The following is a 9,029-nucleotide window of genomic DNA, read 5'->3' on the forward strand; positions in this document are numbered from 1 at the left end:
ATTAGGGAAGCCTCAGATTAAGGGCAAGTTTCCCCTAAGGATCTGTCCATCAGAGCCTGAATAGTCTCTGGCCAATCCTCTCCAAGATTCCAGCTCAGAAGTAGGTTTCTTTTTTTATCAACTGCAACAATTTACTTAGATTTATAGGATTGGTCTTCTTGGTAATATAGAACAGCATTAAGTTACTTAAAATTTATTATATATTGTAAGTAAAAGCATACTTACTATCTAAATCTTACAGGGGTGCCTGGGTGGCTCAGTCATTAAGCGTCTGCCTTAGGCTCAGGTCATGATTCCAGGGTCCTGGGATTGAGCCCCGTATTGGGCTCCCTGCTCAGTGGGAAGCCTGCCTCTCCCTCTCCCAATCCCTCTGTTTGTGTTCCCTCTCTCGCTGTGTCTATCTCTGTCAAATAAATAAAATCTTAAAAAAAATAAAAATAAATAAATAAATCTTATATCTGTCTTATACATATCTCTTTCACTTCCCTTTCTCTTTTTTTGCAATGGAATTATTATTTAATGATTATTAAAGAAATTCATGATGAAATAAAATTGATAAATATTTCTGAGTAACTAATGTTATAGAAAATATAATTAGATAAAATATTCAAAGCAGTAGAAACAATGAACTAAAACATGTGAGTAATAAATGTCAAATATATTAAGAGGGAAACTACAAAAAATGAAAAAGTAAAGATTACAAGAATTAAGCTGAACTTATTTATAAATAAATTAATCACAAGTGAATAAAATCCACAACTTAAATGACAAAATGTACAAATTGTGTAATTAAACCAAATGCAGACAAACCAAACATGAGTGATGAGTTAATATTAAATATCCCAAACAGTTGAAAATAATGGGATGGACCAGGATATATAAAACAAATGCAAGCATACAAAAAGCAAAAAGAGAAATATTAACATTTATGCAAAGATTGTTTCAAGGAAAAAAATTGGTTATCTTGGGAAGATTAATATATATATATATATATATAAAGCATAGTATAACAAGAAGATAATATAATGCTGCATGAAATTAATTTTAAGGTAGAAGTGGGGATTTTGACACAACCAAAATCATAATGAAAATCTCACTCTTCCTTAACAAATCAAGAGATGAAATTCACATTGTCTTTACCATTCATCAGTGGCTGGACACCTGGGCTGTTTCCATAATTTGGCTACAGCATTAAAAGACTGTAACATTATTTAGCAGCAGAAAAACTCCCAATTAATAGGACTGACATCTTAGTTTCCAATAGTAGATAACCATAAACATGACTAAGAAATAGCTTGCATTGGGGCACCTAGGTGGCACAGTCAGTTGAGATTTTGACTCTTGGTTTTGGCTCAGGTTGTGATCTCAGGGAGATGAGATTGAGACCTGCATCCAGCTCTGTGCTCATTACAGTGTCTGCTTGGGGCTCTCTCTCCCTCTCCCCCTTCCCTCACTCAAATAAATAAATAAAATCTTTTTTTAAAAAAGGAATCACCTGGAGGAATCCCCTCAGATGCAGATCCCCCGGCTGGGAAAAGAAAATTTGAAATCAGCAGTCTACGCTGTTTAACAAACAGCCCTGATTCTGAAGCATGTGCTAAAAATTCCCCACTTTGGGAAATAGGAAACTAGGGAGTATGTTGGAAAGAGCGTTAAAAGAAAGATTGGGTGTGGAAGATAAGAACAGATCTGACTATGACATATTACTTTGTAAATAAAGTTTTATTGAAATACAACCATGCTCATCTGTTTACATATCGACTGTGATACTTCTCCCTCTAATGAAGGGAAATCATGTGGCTGGCAAAACCAAACATCCTTATTATATAGCTTTTACTGGAAAAACTTATTAGTAGTTTTTTGGGGAAAAAAAACTTTTTGGGGTGTTTTTATTATTTAGTACATTTATTAATACATAATATGAGGCAGGAGGCAAGACTCTTTTGAATTTAAAAAATGCAATTTTAGATGCATTTGATATTTGCTGTAAATGCTCTCGCTATTATTCCCAAACCTTTCAGAATATGCATTTTTACCTTTCTACTCTGTCACCAATGTATCTGACTATAAAATTTGTATAAATCTTAGAATATATTAACATTTTTGCAGCATATAGCTGATGAATGATTGCTTGTTTAAGAGGAAGTTCAAGTTTACACATCTGCAATTTGAAATATGTGACACTCTAATATACTTAATTTTAGTCACTTAGCCAGGGTGAAGTTGGGGTTTACTTTACATTATATAGGGAGCTCAAATAAGACAGGAATTCTTATGTGATCCTTGAGTAAGCAATAATGAAAATCTCACTATCATTTTTATCTTCTCTACAAAAAATTGCCACAATAGTGCTCACTTTGGCAGCACATATACTAAAATTGGAACAATGCAGAGAAGATTAGTATGGCCCCTGCACAAGGATGACACACAATTTGTGAAATGTTCCACATTTTTTTAATTGCCTTGATAATAGAAACTTTCTAGACATAAACAGCTCAAAAAAGGGCAGTTTCTGCAGGACTAAATCAGAAATGCACTTTTCCTACATTTTACTCTTTGGAATTGCCCCAGGGTTTATATTGTGCCTGTGACTAGAGCAATTGTGTATCAAGGTTGTATACTTTGACAATATTATAAAACATTACCTAGAGTTAATTTATAACACATATGTTATTTAGAAGAAAAAGATAAATCTAAAATTAATGTCAATATTGATATTAAGGTTCAAAGAGTAAACATTAAAAGAAACATTAAAATATAACTTTATGGTTATAATGACAAAATCATCAAAAAGTTACAATGTAGCTTTTACAATCTAAAAACAATATTGAAAATAAGAACCTCGAATTTTACAATGGAGTTTCAAGTAAAGTCTTGCTTTTCATCTGGCACAAAGCATTCAAGAAAAAAATAATTAAAAATGATAAATTGACACGATTTCTTCTAAGTACGTTCCTATTCATTTTGTGTACTCTGTAAATGAATAAATCTTGGTGCTAATAAACTATAATGATTTCTTCCTATCTGCTTTATCTAAATTACCTGTGATGGAATTTGCCCAAGTTGACCTATAATTAGAGCTAATGATTATAGCCATCTTATCACAGCATACCTAAAGAGCATATTTCTCATTGAAAGCAAAAGAAAAGACTCTGAGAAAATCCTATGTTCTGTACTATAAGTCATGACAATGTCCACCATGAAAATGACACCAATAGATGCCATGGTATAGTATGGACATAATATGTCTTTAATAAGATAATCCAGATACTTTCTTTCTATATACTTGGTATGACCTATTTTCCATGATTCCTTTTTGATATATTATCACTAAATCTAAATGATAAGTGAGGTGGAAATATAACACCAATTGATGATTGTATAATTCTTTTTTTAAGAGATTTTACTTATTTATTTATTTGAGAGAGAGAGAGAGTGCGTGAGTGGGAGGAGGGGCAGAGGGAGAGGGAGAGAGAATCTCTAGCAGACTCTGCACTGAATGTGGAGCGTGATGTGAGACTCCATCTCCTAACCCTGAAATCATGACCTGAACTGAAACCAAGAGTTGGATGCTTAACCAACTAAGCCACCCAGGTGCCCCATGGTTGTATAATTCTTATTTCCAGGTGGTCACTTTGAGGTTAACCTGAAATTACCATATAGCTATAATTTATAACAAAGTGAAAAAGAGTAAGCCATCCCTAGGTTTCCTTAAAAAATCCACTCAGATTTAATTAAATGGAGGAAAAAGAATAGAAGACTCATTATTACTACTGTAATATTTATTCTATTAGTTGTTTACCTTATCAATAATTTAAATAAAACTGCATATATAAATTCTATTTCCATTTATGAAGTTTATCAAATGACTTACAATTGTGATTATATACAGTCAGTCTCCTATCAGTCACTATTTCAGGATGTTGTAAAAAGAATTCTTAAGATATTTAATGATATGGTTATTGGTATTTAGTAGGTATAAATTATTTCAAAAAACCAGGTTTTTATGCCAACATATAAATTTAAAATGGGCAAATAAAAGAGCCTACAAAATATGTGAATTAACAGAAAGGCAAACAGTAAGACAGATGCAAATAAGAAAAAATATATTTTCATTAAAGATACACCCCCAGGTAATTATTCTTTTAGCAATCACATAATATTTTATAAAAGATGGATATATATTTAAAAATTAATGGGCTAAATGATTTGTGAAAGAGAAATGTGTATGGAAAATATGATATATAATTTTATGTTTTTATAATTCTGATGTTTTAAATTCAAACTAAAATATTATAACTAATATAGTCACAAGAAAAATATTTAAATATTTAACAAGACTGTTGTGATATACAACTCAGAGGCAAAATCATGAATGTATTGTGAAATTATTCGTACTAATGTAGCTACTATTTATGCATAGTATAACATGGATGACATTTTATGAAATAAATGTACCGAATTTTGATAGAGTAAAAATGCCAAATTCAAAACATAAAACAGTACCAGCTCCTCAGATGCCTCTCTCATAATACTATCAAAACTCACTCAACTTCCTAAATAACCCAATCTCCTAATTTGTGATACTATAAAAACTGTCTTTAAACTTTATAAATAATATTATGGAGTGTGTGCTCTTTTGTGTCTGGCATCTTTGCCTCAATATATTATTTGTGAAACTCATCTATGTTTTGTGTCTGGCTGTAATTGATTCATTTTTACATCTGTGTAGTATTTTATTTTATTAATATGCCAAGATGTATTTACCCAGTCAGCAGCTAATGGAGATCTCATTGTTTATAATTTTGGTCATTTTAAATACTTTTGCTATGTATATTTTTATTCATATATTTTTGTGAACATATATGCACATAGTTTTTGAGTATATCTCTGGACATGGAACTGATGGGTCAAAGTTATACATTTGTTCAATTGCAGTAAAAAACTGTCAGTTTTCAAAAATGATTGACAGAATTTTCTATATCATCCAGGAGCTATGACTGTGAAATTGGTTTTACAGCCTTATAAAGCTTGTTATATTTGGTTTTGTTTTTGTTTTTCCATTTAACCATCCTCTAGTATAGAGTGATATCATATTATGGTTTTCATCTGAAAGCCTCTGAAGACAAATGAATATGAGGAACTTTTCATGTTTAGTGGCAATTTAGATATCTTCTTCTGTGAAATGCCTGTTCAAATTTTAGCCTGTTTTTCTATTGAATTTTCTATCTTTTATATATTGATTTATATGACTTTGATTTCTATTAGTTATTTATAGATTCTAGATAAAATCCTTTATAATATAAATTACTGTATTTCAAATATATTCTCTCACTCTGTGTCTTGACTTTCCTCTGTCTTAATGGTGTCTATTGATAAATAGAAGTTAATTATTTCTTGAAAAGAAAAATACATATGATTAGGGTTAGTGCTTTTCATATTTTCTATAAGAAATTCTGGTCAACTCTAAATTACAAAAATATATTTCTTTTAAAAAGTAATTGTTTAATTCTCTATATTCTTTCTAGAACTGGCATACAAAAATAAAGGAAATGTACTTCATGTTTTTCCTCTATGAGAATACCTAATTAATTCAGCACCATCATTTGCAGAGATCACTATTTTTATTGCTGTGCTGAACTGTCATAAATGTTATGTATTAAATGATTGTGTAGAAGTGTCTGTTTCTGGACTAATTTTTTTTTCTGTTGCACAGTTTGTCTACTCTTGCACCAAAGGAACACTCAAAGTTACTGCTCTAATGAAGCATATATTATAATGGACAATATAGTATTTTAAAAAATTAAAAATTTATTTTAAAACAGTAATAAATACTCTGAAGAAAATACAGGATAGAGAGTGCTAGGGGTTGGATGGCCAGAAGACTTTATTGAGGAGGCCACATGAGTGAGTCTCAATAGAAGTTCATGAGAAATGTGAGGTGAAATAATTCTAGACAGAGGATAGTTTTAATTTAGGTATTAGTTTGATAAATTTGAAGATCTGAAGGAAGTTCATTATATATAAACTATAAAGGCCAAGGAATAAGTATTTAAAATTGATATGGGAGATTTGAGACCAAGCATGTAGAACATTACTGACCATGTTAAAGATACCCATTTTTAGTTTAAAGAAATGATTTTAGGGGCTCCTGGGGGGCTCAGTTGGTTAAGCATCCAACTCCTGATTTCAGCTCAGGTCATAATCTCAGGGTCGTAGGATCGAGCCCCAATCGGCTCTGCATTCAGTGGGGAGTCTGCTTAAGATTCTCTCTCTCTCTCTCTCTCTCTCTCTCTCTCTCTCTGTGCCCCTCCCCCCATGCACTCTTTCTCTCTCAAATAAATCATTAAATCTTTAAAAAAAATGGCTTGGGGAAGATTTAAAATGAAGATATGTAAAATTATCTGAAGTTTTTAAAGACTACTCTGCCATATGAAATAGATGGTCGAGAGTAAAAAATAGGGCAAGCAGTGTAAGGGCTATTCAGGCTATTCTTTCTCCTGACAAAAAACATTGATGGTATGTACTTAGCTATTAGTGGGGGGAGGTGGTGAGACATGGTTATCTGAATACATTGGGAAATTAGAGCCAAGGAGATTCACTGATAGGAAGATGGAAGAAAAGGAGGAATGTAGGAAGATTTCTAGGAGATAAACTATAGAATTTAGAAAAATTATGGTTCCATTAACTGAAAATGGGAAGACAGAGAAAGGGGTATGGCTAGCAGGATTGATATGGAATCTTGAGTTCAAGCTTCATGATTTATAATAATTCCTTTGTTGGATTGTTTTTTTGTTTTTCTTCCATACTAGAGCACAAGGCATTTTTGCAGCTTTACTAGTGTCAAATTTATGAACAGATAGGTGAATGTACAACTTGAAAAGTTTTGACGTATATAATTATATGTACATATATATCTACATCTCTGTGAAACTAACACTAAAAGTAAGATAGAGAATATGCTCATAATCCTCTCAATTGTTCTCATATCCATTTGTAATCCATCACTCTGTCCCAACCTTCCTTCATACCCAGGCAACCATTGTTCTATTTTATGTCACAATAGGTTAGACTGATTTTTTGAGAAGCATATAAATAGAATCATACAGTATATGCTCTTTTTTGACTAAGTTCTTTCAGTCAACATAATTATTTTGATATCTGTACATGTTGTGTGAAATCAACAAAACAAAGATGTTTTACTATTAATAGCTAAGAATTAGTCCATTGCATAGATATACCACAATTAGTTTATTCAGTCACCTGTTGATGGGCATTTGATTTGCATCCTACTCCTGGCTACTATAAATAAGGCTGATATGAGCTTTTAAAAAAAAGATTTTATTTATTTATTTAAGAGAGAGAGAGAGAGATCATGCTTTATAATTTTGGCCATTCTGGAGGGATTGTAATAGTTTTTGATTGTGGTTTTAAGATTCATTTCCTTAGCAACTAATATTTAACATCCTTTCATCTTCTTTAGTGTAGGGTCTGTTCAAGTATCTTGCCTATGTTTAAAATATGGTTGTTTATCTTCTTACTGACTTTTAAGTGTTCTTCATAAATTCTAGATCTATGCCGTTCTATAGTGTAATCACTACCTACATAGGAGCTATTTAAATTTAAACTAATTGAAATTAAATCCAATTTAAAATTTAGTTGCTTAATTACACTGACCACGCTTCAAGTGCTTAATAGCCACATGTGATTAATGAATATCATTTTGGAAAGCACAATCATAAAAAAAATTTTATCAATACAGGAAATTGTTTTGAAAAACACTATTATAATTAAAAGTCCTCTATCAGATATATGTTTTATAAATTTTTTTCTCAGACTGTGAATATTCTTTTTACTATTTTAAGTGCCTTTTATAGACATAGAAGTTTTAATTTTGCTCAAGCTTAACCTATTGATTTTGGATTTTATAATTTCTGAAATCCTTTACAAATTCAGTCATTAAGATTTTACACTACATTTTAAAAAAATATGACAGTTTTAACCATTAAATTTTAAACTATGATCCATTTCATGTTAATTTTTTATATGAAATGAGGTAAATGGTCAGGATTTTTTTAATATGGCTACTTAACTGTACTTGAGGTAAATGGTCAGGATTTTTTTAATACGGCTACTCAATTATACTAGTACTATCTGCTGAAAAAAACACATTACTATTATATTTCTATTATTATACCTATTTTTATTTTATTATTTCCCTTAAACTGTCATTTATCTTTTATAGAGATTTAAAAAAACTAATAAAAAATTTACTCATTTAAGTATATGTGCTACCACATATTTAATTATTTTTAAAATTCATAACCAGTAGGTTCATCTCTTTGGTCCTTTTAATACCTTTTTTAAAATTATTTTTTATTATGTTATGTTAGCCACCATACAATACATCATTAATTTTTAATGTGGTGATCCACAATCCATTGTTTGCATATAACACCCACTGCTCCATGCAGTATGTTCCCTCCTTAATACCCACCACCAGGCTAACCCATCCCCCCAACCCCCTCCCCTCTAGAACCCTCAGTTTGTTTCTCAGAGTCCATAGTCTCTCATGGTTCATCTCTCCCTCTGATTTCCTCCCCTTCATTTTTCCCTTCCTTCTCCTAATGGCCTCCCTGCTATTCCTTATGTTCCACAAATAAGTGAAACCATATGATAATTGACTTTCTCTACTTGACTTATTTCACTGAGCATAATCTCCTCCAGTCCCATCCATGTGGATGTAAAAGTTGGGTATTCATCCTATTATATTTCTATTATTATCCTTATTTTTATTGTTCTTATTTCCCTTAAACTGTCATTTATCTTTTATAGAGATTTACAAAAAAAACAATAAAAATTTTATGCATTTAAGTATATATGCTACCACATATTTAATTATTTTTAAAATTCATAACCAATAGGTTCTTCTCTTTGGTCCTTTTAATACCCTTTTAAATAAATGGAATTTTTACCTCATTGGCTATGATAGATTAGTTTTACTAGCATGATGCCAGGATCCTAGACCT

At 31.1% G+C, this 9,029-nt stretch overlaps 1 non-coding gene across 1 annotated transcript; it reads left to right on the forward strand.

Moving 5' to 3' along the window:
• Positions 1 to 2,348: 2,348 nt before the first annotated feature.
• On the forward strand, positions 2,349 to 2,454 carry LOC112840643 (U6 spliceosomal RNA). The gene has a single exon (XR_003212541.1). It is a non-coding gene; the product is annotated as a U6 spliceosomal RNA (small nuclear RNA).
• The last annotated feature ends 6,575 nt before the right edge of the window (positions 2,455 to 9,029 follow it).

The sequence above is a fragment of the Callorhinus ursinus genome, unplaced genomic scaffold (assembly GCF_003265705.2).
Source record: "Callorhinus ursinus isolate GAN/ISIS: 27379988/994484 unplaced genomic scaffold, GSC_fseal_2.0 scaffold19, whole genome shotgun sequence".
NCBI classification, from domain to species: Eukaryota; Metazoa; Chordata; class Mammalia; order Carnivora; family Otariidae; genus Callorhinus; species Callorhinus ursinus.